This window comes from Strix aluco, chromosome 5 (assembly GCF_031877795.1).
Source record: "Strix aluco isolate bStrAlu1 chromosome 5, bStrAlu1.hap1, whole genome shotgun sequence".
Taxonomy (NCBI): Eukaryota; Metazoa; Chordata; class Aves; order Strigiformes; family Strigidae; genus Strix; species Strix aluco.
In genome coordinates, this window is record NC_133935.1 from 76,066,906 (window position 1) to 76,085,707 (window position 18,802).

The 18,802-nt window shown below is 38.3% G+C and overlaps 1 protein-coding gene across 10 annotated transcripts in view; it reads right to left on the reverse strand.

Annotated features, from left to right (window-relative positions):
- The window catches only part of MAGI2 (membrane associated guanylate kinase, WW and PDZ domain containing 2), a 763,796-nt gene that overhangs the window by 191,805 nt on the left and 553,189 nt on the right, over positions 1–18,802 (reverse strand). The window lies entirely within an intron of this gene.

Genomic DNA, 18,802 nt, shown 5'->3' on the forward strand with positions numbered 1-18,802 from the left:
CAAAAGACCCAAACTGACGTTGGACAAGACACCCGATTTTTAATGTGTTTGGATTTTTGGGAGTATGTTTCTGCCATCTTAACATCATTGCTTTAACCATTTCTTTTTTTGTGTGCGTCTTCATGTGTTGAATTATATTATCTAGGCCAAAGTTTTGTTCTGTCTCTAGGTGTATAACAAGCTTCAGGAAGACTGTTATCACACAGCAATTTCTTCATACCTGAGATTTCTTTCAATATACATTTCACACTGATATGCTCACAGAAAAGCCAATCTACTTATAAAAATCCAGTTTCTCCTAACAGCTCAAATGGAATGCAGAGAGAGATACTAACGTTGTGGTTTCTGTTTTTGATTACTTGGTGGCATAAAGATACTATAGTAAATGAATTAATATATACAGCAACATGGAAATAATGTTATTCTGAGCAAGGACACCAGTTTTTAAGGTACCTAGAAGACAGAGCACACATCCCTGAAGGGAACAGAATATGGAGTCATGAAAGCTGGAAGAGGAAAAAAACAGCTGCATATTTATATGCACAGTGACAGAAAAGGAAACTGGACAACTAGATCACTTGTATATGTATATTAAAATTAGCAACTAGGCTTTAAGCCGGTTTAAACCCATTTAAAACACCACTCTACTACAGAGTACTTGAAACAGGTAAATAAAAGTAAAAAGCAGATAGTGGATTATAACTCTTTACAGATTCCATCTAATAATTAAATCCAACAGCTAAATAATAAGGGTTTACTGATTCTACTACCTGAGATCCACATAAGGTGATCTGACCTCTGAATAGGAATACTGTTAATTAATCTTATTCAGCAACATGCTTAGCAGGTAAGTAGCACCAAGCAACCAACAATATAAATATAGTTAGCACATTTATTATATAAGCAGCCCAAGGCATTAATTATGTTAATACTTAGTACCACTCCATCTTCTTTTCTGATACTGAAGAAATATATATGGGTTAAAATAGTGATTTCACCGTACAGTTAGTTAATAAAATTTTCTTCCTGATATTGGATAGTTACTTCTCAGCTGAATTGGTGTAAAGGCACACAGTTGTTACAGCAGTTTCCCTAGCACTAATGAGACAGTCTCCCTTGAGCTGCTGCAATAATATTAATGGTTAATTTGGTTTTAGAAATTTATAGAAATAGTTTTAGATTATGTCTTTGCAAAGTTTAGGAAAAATCACTGCAAAGAAAATCCTGTAAGACAACGAAATGCTGTTTCCTGTCATCTTATCTAGGCACATGGAAATGAGCTACCCCCCAGTGCAGCAGAACTTGTGGTCACTGGCATATTTACTTGCTCTGCAAGTTGGTCAGTATTTCAATGAAAGCGTCGTAGGATTTTTCTGCAACAAAAATTACTAGCATCTCTGTCTTACACAAAATATAATATCGCCAAACCCACACCAGCTGTACTTACAATGTAGCGTAAAAGCATGTGTGAGGCAAGGTTTGAGATCATATTCACCAGCCACCCATCTTTTTTGCTTTCAGAAATGCTCTAAATGCTCTAAATGACTCCTCTGAGGCACTTCAGGTGTTACTGCTCTAACTGGGAGCTTTAGATGCCTCTTGTGCTTTTGAGTATTGCTGATGTTGTAACGCTTACGAACAAGACTTAAGGACAGGTTCAGGAGGTCTGCAACTGTTTAGCAGCCTCCAACCATGCCACTGGCCTGTGAAGCACTACTAGCAATTTGGGTAGGCTACACTGCATACCATTTATCCTAGGAAGATGCTGGCCATCGCCTCTCACAGGGATGCAGACAGTAAAGTATTCCTCCTTTCATTCTATTACTCCTGCTTTTCTTCTGCACATACGTCAAACTGGGAGCCCAGCACCATGTCACTCACTATCACATTTCATCTGGGAATAAGCTCTCCTGGGGACCACTCACTGTCAGTCGGCTGCTGTGCGGCACATGAAGCTAAAGCTCATCAGTTATCGCAAGTGCAGTTACCCTGAAGGAAGCATCGCTGCTGCTGATGCCCACTTCCAACCTTTCTCCCATCAGCACCATTGCCTCCTATCTCCTCCTATAAGCTTTGGAAATATTTCTAGAAATATCCTGAGAAGCAGGATTGGGAGCCATCAATGAGGGCTAGATCAACTGCGAAACCTAGCTGGCAGGTAGAGGAGAGAAAAAGCTTTCGTAGTTGAGTCTTCCAACTTGTATGTTCTGAAGGAGATTAAATGGGCAAATACTTCTGCCTACACAATGCAATGGGTGTAGAAATAGCTTGGAAGACTGCCTGTGGTCCAGAGCTATCTGTAATGCAGGACAGATGTAGACAAGGTCATTGATCCTCAGCATCACACTGGGGAATCTAATTAGTATTAAATAAAAAGGTAGAGGCAAATTAATTCTATACAAAGGGAGGTTGAAAAGATCGGAACTCTTTTAAATGGGGGTTGTTTTACAAATGGATATACAGAAAATAAATTGAACATGGTTATCTTCCTTCTGCCCATTTAAATAGGAAATTTAAAGGCAGTAAATTTAAAGGTGACAGAAATAAATTATTTCTATAAGACCTGGGGAACTCACCACCACAGTGTATCACTGGGCCTTAACAAGATTTAAAAGAGGTTTAGCTATTTACAAATTAACGAATATTTGTGATAATAACTGAAGGAAAAACGTCCTTCAGATTGAGGTCATATCACAAGCTAATGAAGGTTAAGAGGAAAATTCCTCTGATTCAAATTAATCTTTAATTGCCACTCCTGGGTTTCCTGTGCTTTTCTCTGAAGCATCTGACAGTGCTAGTGTTGATCAGCAACAGGAGTGCTTACGCTCACAGCATAACATTCTACAAAGCAAGACCACTAACTTTAACCCCCCCTCCAGCTTTCTATAAAAACACTGTAATTTCTATTGTAGGAAATAGCCAATAAGGAATTGTGTGCGTGCACGTGTGTGTGTTAACTCTGTGATTTGGCAGCATGTTGTGGATTGTCTATGTCAGTCTTTCACTAATAGACTCTCCCTTCCCCAGGCTGCAAAAAGAATATTCACCAGTAACACTCTACCAAACACAGCAAAATGTGAAACATAGAAAAGGCAGCATACAGGGATGCAGAATGCAGAGGGGGGAAAAAAAAAAAAAAAGACACAATTGTGGGGCTGAGTTTCTTTGATATGCTTTTGTCAGGCTGTCCCAAATGATTGTGTTTAACAGCAACAGGGCAATGGAAAACATCCTTTCATTTTTAGAATAAATTACATACAAACCAGGACATGCCATTTAAAGGGTTCTATATCTGTGTATTTGTTGCATATTCAATTTTTAAATAACCATTTTGAAGTTGCTCCCTGATGGCTGTCCTTTGTGAGTTCCAGAAATTACAGTCCAGAATCTTTTTCTTCAAACAAAAATTATTGATAATATTTCCATCAGTGGAGCCTGGCTACTTGTATTCCTATGACAATGTGAATGCGGGTTATTCAGTGAAATTCCTACCTTGGTAAAGGGACGACAAACTGTCACCCCAAGTTTCTTCTGCCATTTCAGTAGATTAGCAATATGCTTTTCACTTCCTGTTCTAAAATGCTCCTTTATTAACCTTATATTTCACAAAAATGTTCTAATGTACCACTAGGGGAGCTTTCTCTTTCAATATTATCCCAGACTGAAAACCTATTCTATTTTGTTAGTTTATTCTATTCTGTTAATCTATTCTAATTTTGTTAATGAGGATACATAAAACACAGATTCTCAGACAAATAGTAGAACAAAACTACAAAAATATTATTAGTACCAATCACATTTACAAAGCCACTTTATAGCTATGACAACTACCAAATTCACAAATTATTTACAGTAAGAAAACAAGTGTGTGTGTGTCCATTTATCTTCTCCTTTACAATGATTTTCCAAAACCAGAATTTTAAAGATTAAAATAATTTGTCCTAAGGATTTAAAAAATCCCACTGTAAGGGTCTATTCATGTTTCTGAAACAGCTCACCAGAAGCTTACATTAGTGGTTCCAGGATGTCAGAGCTATTTTTTTTTTTAATTACTGACAGCTTTACTTCCTGATAAATAAATAAATTTTCTTACTTAAAAAAGCGTATTTTGGTCTACTGCAAAACACATATCATATACTGACTCTAATCTGAAAGTTAAAAAAGAACACCACATTCTTGGGAAAGCAGGTCTCATGCATCTTAGGATACTTTTAGCCAAACATTTTACAAGCAAGCCCTCTGAGTTTGATTTATTACATACTGAACTGCTTTATAGGATTTGACTGGAAACTCCAGAGACAGCCACTAATCTATTAATGTACACACACATCTTCTCCCACAAACTTTTACACAATTAGGCCAGGCTATAAATTTAAATATAAGTGCTCATTATCTTAGCTACACAAATCTTTAGTTAATTTTCATACACTATTATGGAATATGGGTCAGCCTCATTATTTCCTGTCTATCGAAGATAATTCCTCCTTCCTGTTCATAAAAGCTGAATGTCATAACCTATGAATTAAAATACTTGCCTTATATTCTAGCTATTATTATTATTATTACTATGCAAGTTCCTCTAGAAACAGGACTTTTTGTTCTGTGCCTACAAGTTCAAAGCCCAAGGTGAAACTTCACACTAAAAATTATATGTGATTAAACTGGAACCTGGCAGAGACACAAACCCAACACGAAGAGTTCAACTCATTAAAAAAACATCAGGCAAGCAGGTGCTTGGCAGTTTTGGTATGACTGAGTCACACAGCAGATGGGGGTGAATACTAAGGGGCAGATCTTACCTGGTGTATATTGTCCAAGCTCTGCTGGCTTCAACAGAACTGTCACCGTTTACATCAGCAGAGATATGCCCTTGAATACTGAGTACAGAAAAGCAGCTAGCCATGTATGTGACTTAGAAGCAATGGTAAGAGTACAGTACTGTAACATGAGGCACAGAATTCCACCTTAAAGGTCTTAATATGTCATGAGGAAAATTGCTAACTCAAATCCCAGATTTCTTTTTAATTTCTGCATTTTTGTTTTTTGACGTGTGGATTGCAATTAATAACTCTTCTTGTTTGAATGGAAAGAGTATACTTTAGGATAGAAACTTGTTAAAACCAGTATAAATCCTCCACTATTAACAAACTTTTATTAATATTAATAAGAAAACTGTGGTGTTTTCTATACAAGAATGAGCAAGGATGATCCCAGTTCTGGTATTTTTCAGTTGGGTGTACAGTTGTGTACGGACATTTACAAAATGAGCCTTTTAAACTCCTTACAAAAGTAAGACCCAAATTTAAAAGATTGTTTTCTGTAGTTTTAGGGCCAAATCCTTATTTCAGAGAATTTTCCTCCATTTTCATAGAGGTCTGTCAGCTATAATGATCCTATACACCTTCTGAGAGGGCTATCAATTTTAAGCTTTTGTCATCCTCATAACATCCTTCATCTTCCCAAAGTCCAAATGTTTGGGATGCCAAGTGTCAAATCCTGTGAATTGCCTCCTGACATTAGGTAACGGCGCATATGGATACACAAGTATTGGTCACATGAGAGGTATGTAATGTAAAGGGAACGGGATACAGCTGTAGCTGGTCAAAAGGGTGTTGCCAAGGAGGACTCACTGCAGCTGTGTATGACTATGAACCCCTGGCTGCAGTGCATCCCCGCAGCCTTTCCCTGTGCTGGAATCTTGTGTATCCCAGATCCAGCAGCCGGATGGGTTTCCCACGTGGACATGGTGAGGCTGTGCTGAGAAAGTCTGAGAAAGAAGCTGTGGGGCAATGGGAGGTGAGGGCTAGTAAACATATTGCAAGAACATGTGAGACTCAGCACATCTAAACTGGTTCACAGAGGAGAAATTCATGCCCCAGCCCAGGCTGTGCTGTACTAATTGGAGTTGGAGGGTGTCTGACAGCTAGAGCCTCCTGCAGCTAATGGGACTCGTGGCTGAAATGTGATGATTGAACTGTAAAATTTCATCACTGTGTATGATCTTGTACCATACCAGTCCAAATGACAAACTTTAGAAAGCAAGTAAAAGTCTTGGAATATGTCAACTTTTCTTCTCAACAGGGTAAATTGGCACTGCTCCTGATCACAGCAAGCCAGAGCACTCTGGTCAGTATTATCTAAAAGCAGATACAGCTCACGATCACATAATGAGCCTGTGGCTGCTGTTGGATCGGACTGACCTGCAGCAATTTTTATTTGTGCAATGATCCTGTCCTACAAATTCTTAATATTACAAGGATGAACACAAACCCAGACTAATTGTGAGCACAATGTTATGCAGGATTGGGCCCTCTGTTTGTGCTAACAGAACCTCTTCACACTGACTTACTGTGCTCCTTAATTAACATGACCTCGTAGGTCATAATTTTCATTTAAGGGAAAAGCTTAATGAGCACTCTACTTAGTGTTCAGAAATAATTGGAGCCACTTAAAAGCACAAGAGTCCTTACAGAAGTACCTGCCCTGCCGTGCCCTCATAGGCCTGAGACACTAATACCTTTTCTGCAGGAGCAGGGATTTTTTTTTTCTCTGACAAGAAAAAGGAAGCCAATTTGAAGCTTCAGATATTATCTGAGGGGGCTAATTCCTCCCACACCCCCATCCAATGTTGTTAAGGAAGCATCGCTTAATCAGAGGCTGAGAGATCCAAAGCAGATATGCCCACTCCCCTTACCTTCCAGTTACTTTTCTAGAGTCAGCTTAGGTTATTTTGTTGACAAAGAGCAGAATCATGACATCACTAAGTCCAACCCAAGACAGCCTTTGGCATCCTGGCATCCACAGGGAGTGAGTTTTATTTCACCTACCAAGCCTTAGAAAAGCCATACCAGCTGCCCAGGCATGGGGTCTGCAGGGGGCTGGACTGACACCTCTGCTGACAACCTGCAGTTTCTCGAACTTCAATAGCAACATCACTCCTCATGCTCAGCTTGACTTTCCCATCCTGATTTACAGACTGCCTCAGTAATTCTCAGTCTATATATATTTAGCTCCATACAGCCTCCAGCTGCTGGGAACTGTTGGTGGCCCTGATGAGAAAAGGCCCAAGCAACTACCAAGAGGGATGCTGCTATGCCTTTCCAATTCATTTAGTCCTCAGGATGAGAATCCCAACATCAGAGGGTGGTCTATCCCGAGCGACTTCTTTCTTGGGAGCTCTTCAAGTCAGGGGGCCATATCCAACACACACGGCATACACAGTAAGGCCAGGTGTGGGGTATGTCCCACGGGAAAGGCTGGCCAGCACGGTTTTACTCTGTGTAATCTCAGTAGCAGTGAGACCTCATCCTTTCATTCATAAGCTCTGCTATTTTTGCCCATAACACGCAATCTCATAGGGAAGTTCCTGTCTTGTTTCTCATGGTTAATCTCAATAAGTGGCTGTGCACACACAAGCACAAGCATCCTGCATCCCTTCATCACACTTCAGAACTGTGAGAGGAGTCAGGAGAGCCCTGCTCTGACTGGGGTGGTAGTGGTGTAAAAAATCATTACCTCACAACTTCCCTTTTTCCTGCCCAAGCAGTTTATTCTGTCACCAAATACACTGTATTCTTTAGGTCCCCCACCAAATTAATTCTGTGTTTGTTCCCATCTCTGACCCCAGCTTTGCTTCTTTTGCTCCTCCTAAAATTCTTGCTGAAGAAGACAGAGTATGCAACAATGTCACAATCTTGGCTTCCTCTGAGAACAGGGGCCTTACCTTAAACTGTGCCTCCCAAGTGAACAAAGGGGAGGAAAGGACTATACTTGTCAGTGAGGAATTTCCCCCTTCCCAGAAATGTTCCTGTTCAGACAGCCCAACTCAGTGGCAAGACATTTAAATTTCCTAGCGTGCAACAGGGAAACCTATTGGCATCATTTCCCCCATGCACCTGTGTTGGATCACTCCGCATCATCTCAGCTACAAGACTCAGACAATGTGTTTGACCTCTCTCGATTCCAACATCTTACTATGGCTGAGAGATCAGAATGTTACTTTCCATATATAATGCATTCATTCTTCATAACCCCATGAATCAGAGATGATGTCACGCCTCTGTTGCAACTGTAAGATTGAAATCAGACTGCTTGTGGGAGGAAAGGTTGCAGGATCAAGTATATTACTCTCAAATGATTCCAGAATGGCTCCACTAGGTCAATTATTGTGAGCTATTGTGGTATCTGTCTCCTGTGTTCACACAGACTGAGTGCAAAGCCTCATTTAAATTATTGTTTTGAATAGAATGGTAGTTACAGCCTCTAAATAGAATTAATGACATACCTCAATGCTTAAGTATATGAGCGATTTTACGTTCATTTATAAAGAGAAAAGAAGTAAGTTATCATCTAAGAATGAAGCTACTTGGTACCCTTAGCAAACAGATACTTCTCTTCTGTATGTTATATTAATATGTACTTTTATCAGTTGAAAACTGGACAGTACACACAATTTAATACTTAAAATGTATTTGAATCCTTAGTGAAAGTATATTATAGCCAATCTGACAAAATGAAACAAAACTGATGAACGGAAGATTGCGAAGGAACTGTCTGGTACAGCATAAACAACAGCTCTGACTAATTAAAAATGTGTATCACTGAGACACACACTTTCATATTATGGAAAAACTTTAGTGGGTCTCTATCAAAGGCTGTCTCAATAGAGATCTGATGAGAGACAGAGATCTGATGAAGCTAGACAGAGAGACATCATGAGCATCCAGTGTCAAAGTAGATATTAACATCAAAAAACCCCAATATTAATTGGATGTCCATAATGAAGTTTCAGAATTTCTGCAGACTTATATAGGTTGAACTTCAGTACTGTACATGTCAAATTGCATTTCTCCCACCATTTTCTTTTTCACTTACACTCTTTTGATGACATCCCTAATTTTCAAGCACGGTGATTTTTCCCAGCTGTCCTTTCCAGCTAGTCATGAGGAAGACATCAGGTCAGAGACAGAGAATTTGGGCGTATGTTTTAAGGTATATATTTTAAGGTAGCAGGATGACTTTGCTCTATGGCTCAGTACTTCCCATCTAATTTCTTTGTCTTAAAAAATATTATGAACTTAAAGAATAAAAAAACCACAGCAAAAGAACTGTGATCTTGCCTTCAGCTTGACCTTGAGTTCAGGGCAAGGTACCCAACCTCTCCTGTTGCTCCACGCCCTCCAGCCTCACTCTACCGAGCGCCCTGCTCTCGCTGGCAGTATCGCTTTCCTCTGCACTCCTGGCAAACACTCAGACATTATTCTGCTTTCCTTCCTCACTCAGACACGCTCTCAAAAGTGACACGAGCCTCCTGTGGGGTACTGGATCTCTAAACAGCAGATAATTACTGGTGTTTCAGTGAGATCTGGATAGGGAAGGTTACTAATGTATTAGTGGAGTGGTGCCTGAAGGACAAAGAGATGAGATCAAATTTTATTGCTATAAAGGATCACAGACTTTGGAAGAATTTTTCCTTTTGAGGGATAACCAGAACCATACATTCACTAGCATTACTTTCAAAGAAAACCAGTCTCTTGCTTTTGTTATAAAGTAAGGCAAATCTACAATCTTTAGATCAATAATGTAACTTTCCCTTAAAATCTAACAGCTCCATGGGAAGGACTATGGATGATAGCTAATCAATACATGTTTTAAAATCTGGAATACAAAATATGTGACAGAGAAACAGCTTCTGGTTGCTTTGGATGCACTGACATGGGTGCAAATATCTCTAACCAGGAAGAATCTGATTGATGAGCTTGGAAGGTGTGGGACAGAGGTTATCCAGGGGACTGCGATACTGTGGGATACTGTGGGATAGGGATGCCCAGGGGAATCTGATACTCATGAGTCTTTTTTAACTCTTTCTGGATATGTATAGAACAACAACAACAAAAGGATTAAGTAAGTTTCTCTGTCATTTTGGAAGTTGCATAAATTTTTTGAGGCTACCTAACCTCAATAGATAAAGGGTTGCACAACTTGCTCTTTCTCCATTTCAATATCTGGTGTATTTTACATTAGTGCTTCTGATGTGGCTTTGTTAAAGCTGTAAATACAGAGATGGAGGCACTCTTTCTCAAGCTCTATTTATGAAATCTCAACTGACACTTTCTCAAAGGATCAAATGCAACTCTACAGATGTGGAGGCTCGACCCTGACAGAGCTGGAAGTCAGCAGAGAGACTCGCTGGGGGAAGTCCCAGGTGCACCCAATTAAAATTCATCCACCTCTCTGAAGGGAAAGCTGACACGAACCTATCACTGAAGGAAATTATCCACTCTGGGGATCCTGCATCCTCAATTCTAGGGCTCAGAAAAATAATTCTGAAGAAATAAATGTTGCCTTTTCAATATACCAGAGATTTGCTAAGCATTTTGCAAATGTTGCTAATTTTGCCTTACAAAAATCGGTACTTCAGAATATCATGCAAGTTGTCCAGCTCACATCAGTCAGACTATCAATGAGTAATGACAGCCTGGAGGAGTAAAACCTGAAGATTAAGGACCTAACACTGCCTGATTTTTTTTTTACTTCTCTTACAGTTTTGAAACTGACATTGACTGTAAAATGAAAAAAAAAAATTTTGTAATTACATATTGACATATGAAGGTTTTATTTTTCTCACTTGCAGAGTACATTCTCACCTAGGATATTTCATTTGCTTCCTTATGTTACCATTTCTTCCTATGCAAGACTGAAAATTGAAGCAATTGGCATATAAAGAGAAGTACTAATGGAAGTACCTCAGTTCTATGACAAACCACAATAAAGTGGTTTGAAAAACATCGTGCCTCGCCACAGCACTAGAGATGGGACATACAGTGCTGAGAAACTGCACCTCAATTGCTAGAACACAATTTTAGTGAGTGCTTTGAATCTCTGACAGGCTGACTAGAAGTTTAAAGAATTTAGTATTATCTTTCAACACAATTGCAGCTGCGAAAGTTTTGTTAAATGCGAAAGAAAAAATACTTTCCTTTGACCATAACTTAGCTGTCACTTAACTCAAAGTCTATGATCTTCCTTTCAAAATACCTTGCAATATTTAGCTGCTGCTTTTCATGATGAGAATTTTTCCTTGTCATTAAAATGAGTGAAACTTGCCAGCATTTAAAAGAAAATGGTAAAACTGTTAGAAACTTCATTTTTTTTAAAGAACTTGGACATGTTAAAATACAAATATAAGGATGTAAAATAATCTTTGTATTTTAGTGCCATTTAACATGGCAAATCTCAACTTCAGTGATTAGGTTAAACTAGCAGGACTTAAATTAAGGAACACCATGGGTAAAGAAGTGGGATAAACAGATGATAGCACAAAGAAAAGCGCAGCTATTGATAGTTTAAGATGGCTGATACATCCCATTTTAAAACCACCATTAATTACTTAAAAATTTTGTAAATCTTTAACCATTTAACCTAAAATTTTATGTGCTGGATGTCTGCCTTACTAAATGAGACCAGGAATTCTTTTTAATAAAAACATGTAATTAACACATATCTCAATTCACACGAAAAGGACTGGACTACAGTTGGTAATGCAGCCTAAGTTTTAGAAGAGCTTTCAGAGGCACATCTTCTGCCTGAATTCTACAAGGAACTGAAACTAATCTTGGGATTGGTAGCATGCAGAACGTGCACTGAGACTTTACTGCAGCATGGGACCCAGGGTGCAGCCTGGAGAACAAAATGAAGCTTGCCAAGGGGTAGTGTCCATTGAATTTAAAGAAAACAGGCATGTGAAAACTGGCTTCCCACTACAGCAGGGCTTCCCAAAGAGTGTGTGGGCTTGCAGCACACATCCGGCCGCATGGCGTGCCTGTGGACTTGTGACCTGGCTGGGAACTTCTGGCTCCTTAGCCCCAATACCGCTCGCTACTCCTGGGACTTCTCTCAGCTCCTTAGGAATAAACAAGGTGCTCCTTCAATGTGTAAATGAAACCAAAACATTCCTCTAGAATTATATTTTTTGAAAAGCTATTCTTTGTAGGTTTTTTTAAGACTTCTAATTTTCTTTAAATTCACCATAAACAATGGAAAAAAACCCACATTTGAAGATTATAGGAAAATACAGCACTGCAAAAAGCCCCCGAATATCTGATAATTATGAGGCATTAAAAAGGTGCACAGTGGTGAAACAAGAGTGGAAGATAAAATAAATATTGAATGTACAATTCAAATCACTTAACTAATCCCCTTTTCTAAACCCTGGGCACATGCCATAGGAAACGGTTTTACTGGCCTCAAGGGGTACGAGAAGGTTCTAAACACACTAAGGATAATTTATGGAAATCTTGGCTTCACTGTAAAAGCAGAAATTTTACATTACCCTCTAACACCTATAGACTGTTTTCCTCCTGTTTTTCAGTTTTGCAAAAAATATTCATCTCTGTTCATACAAATAAAATTGTATAACAGGAAAGTTGATGCATTAAGGAAGATGCAGTTCATACCACAGGTGAACTGATGCTAAAATTGCCTCAGCTGCTTCCAAAAATAAAAAAGAGCTCTTTTTCAAGAGCACGGTGCTACAGAGTGCCTGGGAACTTGTGCTGACCTTCTGCACCTGCGATTCTGTCTTTTGGAAGATGGAAATGGATTTTCTTTTTTTAAATGTATGAAGTACTAGAGTGCTGTTTGTTCTATAGCTTGTAGGTTTACTAGAGCAAAAGAAATGAGAGCTTTAGTCAAATGTGAAGGCAGGCCTCCCTCATGAGATTACAAAATCAATCTGTTCTTGTTTACTGTACATTGACAGAGTCTCCTGCTGTGGCTAAGTTGCAGAGACTGTTAAAACACTAAACAACATTACCAAAAACCTTATCTAGTTGGTTGAGCAAATTCATTTGTCTCCTGACACACAAGTAGCTTTCTCATAGGCATATAGTTGAACCAACAACATTTCAGTCTGGGGTGAGAAAGGCATATAGGAGAGAATGGGAAGAGGTCCAGGAAGACAAATGTGGATCCTTACGGCAAAGCAGTGCTTTCCTCAGGTGTTTCAAATTCACTCCTCAGACTTTGGAAGAATGAGGACCAAACACAGACAAGGAACTAGTGATATCCCTTGGTCAGTTATCCTACTCTCTTTGCAGCCAGTCCTGAAAAAATCTGATTTTCAGTGAGAAACTGGAGTACTGAAGATGTTGTAAGGGAAGGAGCTCCTTCCAGCTTATTATCGCTTTAGCCTGTATGCTGGAACGGATGGGATTCGAGTACACTGGTGTGCCTTTACTGTTGCCATAAATGCTATTGGACTCTTAAAGGCCAGTCTCACATCTCTTTGACAATTTCAGCAGAAAGTATCCTTATTAAGCTGGGCAGTTGAGTCAGGAGTGCCTGAAAAACATGTTCCCTCTAACAAATCATCAGAACCACTTTCTGCACCAAAATTAGAAATCCCCCACTCATTTATATGGCAAGAGCTGAGACCCCAGTCTGGCATATTGCAGATTCCTAAGGTTACACAGCCAAAAAGCTTTATACCACCTTAATTCAAGGTGACTGTATTTCATAACATACTTATTTGTCTTTTCTTCATCCCATTTTTAACTCTAATCGAAAATGCCACAAAGCATTTTTCTGGGTTTAATTTTCACTGTTTGGAATATTAAATGGGTAATATTTCCTCAAAGGTGAGAGGCAAACAGTGCTTCTATGGGCATAGATGTCCATCTGAATTTAAGATTTTTGTGAGAAATGACGGTTTCTATCGCTGTACTTAGTCACTGGAATAACTAATAATGCAGAAACTTTGGCAAATACGACTCAGTGCAAATTGTAATTTTATTTGCTCTCTCATCTGTGGTTTTAGTCCCCTAAATGACAAGTTCAGACAACACGTTACCATTATCCTTTGTGGAGTGTATTAATAAAGACTGCAGGACACGATACAGCAAGTTCACCAAAGCAGAAAGGCAAGTTGCAAGTTTTTTTCTCTGTTAGTGACATGCATGGCATGGCATACCACCTATTGTTAACAATCACAGTGAAGAACTATGTAGGATTTGTTTTCCATTTACAGTTATTGTTTTCCATTTACAGTACAGTTATTATTACAGATCTCAAGGAAGATCATACCTCCAGTTAACAAATACACAATTTTCTTAAATACACTGAATTATTCTTGAAGAAGTTTACTGTATGTGCCTTAAAATCTACTAATTCAGGCCTATCCAAAGGAAAAGTTCAGATGGAAAACTTTTGGGTCTTGATGTTCACATACAACAGAGCTATTATTAATGCTGAATTCTGTTTTGTGGTGATGGGTAACTAACCTTGAAGCACTGGTTATTAAATGTCCCATATGCCTAGGCATGGAGAGCTAGGTCCACAAAGCAGAATTTAAGAGAACATGTAGGGCTGCACTATCTAATATTATGTGCCTAGTGCTTAGAGCAGAATACACAATGTGATTTTAAAAAAATGGCATTATCAGCATCTCAATGCTCGCTGCTCGAGAAAACCCAAACAGCAAGAACTACAGGCTATTTACTGTCTCTGTACTGCTCAGGACAGTAGAACTCAAACTCAATTTCCATACAGAATTAGATCAGCTCACAAAAAAATAATTTATTATACCACTTCCAATTAAACATAAAAATGTTAGAACCACTAATTTTCAGTCCCCCAGCAAAAGGCAAATGATAATTCATTTTGAATAAAATCAGGATTTTTGATTACAAAATCAGCAACAAAAATTAAGCTGATCAGTGTATTGCCTTGGTTTTGCAAACCTAAAATAACTATTTTTTAACTTTTACAACATCCTGAAAAAAACAGAAAATCTTTTTTCTGCTCTTTTATCCAAACTAAAACCTTTCCTGCACAAACAGGCAAACAGGTTTATCTTTTGTTTGATATATAAACAAACATAAATGTTCTGCATCTGTTTCTGTATAATCTTTTGAGCATTTTTTCTTTTTACTGTGTTAAATCTATTTGCATTGTTGAATTTAAAAAGAAAAACCCAACAAAAAGCCCAATGGATTAAATAAAACCCTATCAAATTAGTTGCTGAATTATTAGTAGTTTCTTGTCATTGGATAGATATCTTTTTTCTTCTTCTAAATCAAACCAATTCTGTAGAAGAAAAGTTAAGATGAATACATGCTGCTAAAAGCTGCTAAAAAATCCCGAGCATTCATTGTTCAGCCATCAATGCTCGTAGTCCTTTAATAGTCTGAATCATTACATTCTTGAATTGATCTACAGAAAAGTTATAAAGGTAAAGTGATTTCTTCTACTTTGCAGACTCTTTGTAGATTTCAAATTTCAAAACATAAAATGAGCACTAGAAAAGGAAAGCCTACTTTATTTTTTTTTGAACTAGAGTAAGTCCTTCAATGTTTTTGCTCTAAATTTTCTTTTAGAAAGTATTAAAAGTTAATACAAAGAAGACAAGAGGGCTTTTTAACTAATAAACTGTCCTTTATGCAATTCCTGTCCATCATCTTCCTTAGCACTACTGGATCCTGGCCTCTCCCCTAGGACTCTGGCAACTTGATTAGATTTGGGGTTCTGAGACTGCAGAGGAAAAGGACATATATCACCTTCAGACAGCCTATGCCACATGTATTCTAATGTTAACAAAGCTGAATGTGGAAATACTATCCATAGTTATGTTTAACAGCAACTACACAGAGGAGTGGATTAATACTTTAGATAGAAGAAACAGAGCAGTAAACCAGACAAAACTAATTCTAATAATGCTACTTTCCTTATTTTAAAAGCTTTGGCAGTACTAGCATTTAGAAACACTTTTTGTAATTCTTCATTTTTATTACGGACTGCATTTTTTTTCACCTAAGTGAAAGAATATAGAGGAAACTATGAAGGGGTACTTTATACTCATCTTCCTTGATGCTTCCTTGATGAAGATGAAATCTAAAGGAGAAATATAAGAAATTATGATTCTAAATATTAGAAATCTTTAAAGAAGATTATCTTTAAAGTCTACGGATTACTTAAAAGTTCTAGGAAATCAAGTGGAAAGAATATGACTACATTATGCATGAGCATAATTTTGTCCTAAATCTAGTAGCAAGAAACTGTATTTACCACATGTGATCACTACGGTGATTGTCTTGATTATTATTAGTTATAATTTTGGTATGAATTAGGGGCTATATATTAGGGTGAATGAGACATAGATCATATTTTTTCTAATGACCATGTTCCTATCTGAAAGGAGTTTGTATCAATGAAGTTTCTGTTTCACACAGTGGCAATAGCTAATACAAGCAATTCAGAGTGAGCTATTCTAAGTGTTGGGTGACTATGTGTTATAAAGAATTAACTGGTCAAGAGGTTATTTAGAACAAGTTGGTATATATTGCCATGATCTTGTTGGATCAAGTGTCTTTGATTAACTCTCAAGATGAGAGGAAAAAGGTACACATCTCCCTTTAAAAGTCACCTTTGAATTGTCCATAATGTTCAGTAGCAGAAGGTGAAGGTTAACTCCCTGTAGGGTGCTAGCAGCAGGGTTAAGTGCAAATAGGTGTAGTAAATTTAAGTTATGATTTTTTGTGGAGTAGACTGCATATGCATGTCAGACAGCCTCATGACATATTCCACACACAAAATGAGCATTTGGGTGTATTGGGGCATTGTTTAGAGGAGTGAGTTAAAATATATGGCCATGATTCCTTTTCTCAATTGTTTGGAGATTTGGAGTGAGAGGTACTTCAGCTGAGTTATAAGTTTATTTTTTGTCACTAAGTTTCCTAGCATTCATCTGCCACTAAATATCCAGCATTTTACTAGTTATCATAGCAATAACAGCAACAAAACGTTCCTTGTCACCAGTTTTTTAAGGGAGAGTTTCATGCCTCCTTGTTTATAGATGTGGCTATTTCCCAACCCAAGGCTTCACCTCCCACTGCTGTGCTCTGCTTACCTGGATCCCCTTCCTTCCTTCAGACTGGCCCGCCCATGTTTGTTTAGCTATCCCTCCATCTCATTTTCATCCATCCCATTTTCCTTGACAGTCAGGTGAAATTACTTGTCATGTACGAGGAAATATATCTTAATTTAGATTTGCTCATTATCAATTATTTTAGCTGTACTACCATCAAGATTACTTGGTCTTTACTGAGGTAAAGAACAGGGAGAAACCCACCATATTACTGATCTTAGGACATTCTTTGCAGTCCACATATAGGAAGCAGGCAGGATCCATTGCTGGAAACCCTTATGGATACTATTTCCCATGGAAATGCAACATGTCAGTCCATGACAAATTCAAGTCCACAGAACTGAGCAGAGAGATGGGCTCTTGCACATCCAGTCAGGCTAGGGTGAAGAGTGAGGTTCACAGCTGCTCTCTCTGTTGGTGACTTAAATTTGATTTACCAGAGATGCTGTGGGTGCCATATAACGGGTGAGATGAATGTTGAGTTTTTTAGACCATTTGGGACATACTGAAAGCTTCCAAGAAAACAATTAATAGATATATTCTTTCCTGGAAAGTTACCTTTGGTGGCAATAAATCTATGATACTAATTCTACCTTTTCCCACTAGGTGAAATAGCAAAAGGCTAGCATTTAAAAAGAAATGGGTTCTAAATGTAGCCATACTGAATCTCATTTCTGTGGCTCATAGGGAAAAAAGAATGGATACAAGGTAAAGGAATATTCTGTATTTGTGATAAGCAAATATCTACACCTGAATGCACTGAAGCTGAATTACATGCTACTTTTGCTGATGATTTCAGCAGGAGCAAAGCAACTCTTTCTCTGGGATGTTGCCAGCCCCTGGAAAATATTTGGTGTCTGAAAAAACCTAACAAGGTGAAGGGCAACAGTTTCAGGAGCACAGTTACAGAATCAGAAGTAAGTGGGAACAGTCCCCATCTGTGTCAGTGAAAGGAATAATCACATTTCAACAGAAACTTCCTTGCTAGGCTTTGTTCAAAGAATAAAAGCTGTCAGCATTATGGCATACCAGTAACAAAAAGAAAAAACTGACAGAAAAATCACAAAGCTGACAGAAACAGTATGTCTACGGTTCCTGCAGACAGCACTTGCCTCTATTTTCAATGACAAAATTGAAAAGTTTCCATTTCATTTAAGAAAAGGTCAAACCCATATAAATGGATGATGAGAAAGTTCTGGTAATCAATGAAACAAGTCTTCCTCCCCAGCATCAGCTTCAGTCTATCTACTCTTGAATAAGCTTGTAATAGAAACCTACTGAATTGGGCTTTTACATATCTTCCTGGGAATTCCTCCCGAGATCCAGCCATTTCTTATGTAGATGTCTGCGTAATTAAACTCCTCTCATTTACACCCCCCTCTAGCAGCTGCAGCTTGCAGGGTCTCTCCAGCCTCAGCTGACAGGGAGAGTTTGGCCTTTAGGTTAATAACATGTCCCCAAATTGCTCATATCTGACCTTTACATAAGTCTGCTTTTATCAGGGATTTGGGAAAGGAGAATCACGAGACTACAGAGAGCTGTGATACAAAATTATGAATGCATTTATGTATTGCAGTCTGATTTCAATTTCTGGTTCTAGATTAAGCAAAATAGCTGGTTTCATCTTGCACGTCACTCACTTTTTACTATCTTAAAAGACCTTTAGACTCTCATTGATTATTTTCACTTCACTTTTTATAAATTGGAGTAGACAGAATAAGGCAGCATGGCTTCTACTTCACTGTATTTGAAATGCAGGCATCCTGTCTGGCTTAGACTAAATCAGGTGAAAGACCATGGCACACATGTTGATGATTTTGGATTGCCTGTGATTGGCACAGTGTAAATGTGCATCAAGGCAATACTAATTACTATTGAGAC